Raw genomic sequence first — 1,799 nt, 5'->3', positions numbered from 1 at the left:
AGACGGATAGAACACATTTTTCAGAGTACATTAGCATGATTGACAGTTTTTTACATATATGGCTCTCCATTTTTACTTTCGCCTCAAGCCCCATGAAATTTCATGACTGAAATTAAAGGACCTTTCGTAACAATTGTAGACTAAACCTCAGGAAATTTCCAAGGTATTAAAATGAAATATAAGAGAATGATGAATGAGATGTGTCTTATAGGATCAATTCAAAACACACAACATCTGCATTAGAATGGTGGAATTTACAGAAAGAATGACAAAGAAAGAAAAAGGAAAGATAAAAATGTTCATTATGATAATAAAACAACATTTCTCAAGGAAGAGAGTCATGGTTTTCCAGATTGATAGAAACCCAGAACACAGCAGGAAAAAAAATTCCATTTCAAGAAATCCCATTTAGAATATTAGAACACCTGGAGCAGCGCCATGGTGGTAGGCAAGAACAAGCACCTTACAAAAGGCGGCAAAAACGGAGCCTGGAAGAAAGTGGTTGATCCGTTTTCTAAGAAAGATTGGGATGATGTGAAAGCACCAGCTATGCTCAGTGTAAGAAATATTGGAAAAATATTAGTCACAAGAACTCAAGGAACCAAAATCGCATCCGATGGCCTCAAGGGCCATGTTTTTGAAGTGAGCCTTGCTGATCTGCCGAAGGATGAAATTGCATTTAGAAAATTCAGGCTAAGTACTGAGGATGTTCAGGGCAAAAACTGCCTGACTAATTTCCATGGCATGGATCTTACCCGTGACAAAATGTGCTCCATGGTCAAAAAATGGCAGACCATGATTAAAGCTCATGTTGATGTCAAGACTACTGATGGTTATTTGCTTCTTCTGTTTTGTGTTGGTTTTACTAAAAAACACGATAATCAGATTTGGAAGACCTGTTATGCTCAGCACCAACAGGTCCATCAAATTCGGAAAAAGATGATGAAAATCATGACCTGAGAGGTGCAGACAAATGACTTGAAAGAAGTGGTCAAGAAAATGATTCCAGACAGCATTGGAAAAGATATAGAAAAAACTTGTCAGTCTATCTATCCACTCCATGATGTCTTTGTTAAAAAAGTAAAAATGCTGAAAAAGCCCAAGTTTGAATTGGGAAAGCTCATGGAGCTTCATGGTGAAGGTAGTAGTTCTGGAAAAGCTACTGGGGATGAGACGGTGCTAAAGTTGAACAAAATGATGGATATGAGCCACCAGTCCAAGCATCAGTTTAAAATTCAGACATTTAATGGTGACAAATAAAAAAGTCTCATTTGTGATGTTTAAAAAAAAAGGAAAAAAAGAATATTAGAACACCTGAAACGATGAAAAGATGCTGTAAGTATCTGGGAGTTGGGGGTGGAGGAGGCGAATACAAATGACAATTGAGCAAAAATGGGAATGGTGTTGGAATTCTTAACAGCATAGGAAACTATAAAAGAAGTGTGAAAAACAGACGAACTTCACATGTAAATATCAGAAAATTGACTTCTCATAAACCTCTCCTCAGGAAGCTAGCAGAGGATATGCGCCAGTACACAAGGGAACGTACAGAGAATGAAAACTTCTGATCCTAGAAATATTTGCTCCTCACAGGATGAAGAGAAATTGCAGCAATACAATTTTGCCACAGAATTAGAAAGCAGCCTATTGGAAGGACATAAGTTTCTGCTTGTAAATATTTCAAAAATAAAAACTGCCGGTGCACTTTGCAATCTACTAGACCAGAAGAGCTCAGCATCAAATAACTAGCAGAAGTGTATATGACACATTAAAAGCTCTGAAGAAGCTGGCATCTCTTG

General features: G+C 37.5%; 1 pseudogene; it reads left to right on the top strand.

The window, feature by feature from the left end:
• Window positions 1-438: 438 nt before the first annotated feature.
• On the top strand, window positions 439-1,232 carry LOC113920234 (annotated as a pseudogene).
• The last annotated feature ends 567 nt before the right edge of the window (window positions 1,233-1,799 follow it).

This window comes from Zalophus californianus, chromosome 3 (genome assembly GCF_009762305.2).
Source record: "Zalophus californianus isolate mZalCal1 chromosome 3, mZalCal1.pri.v2, whole genome shotgun sequence".
Taxonomy (NCBI): Eukaryota; Metazoa; Chordata; class Mammalia; order Carnivora; family Otariidae; genus Zalophus; species Zalophus californianus.
Note: the sequence above shows the minus strand (reverse complement) of the source record. Positions and strands in the feature narration are given on the sequence as shown.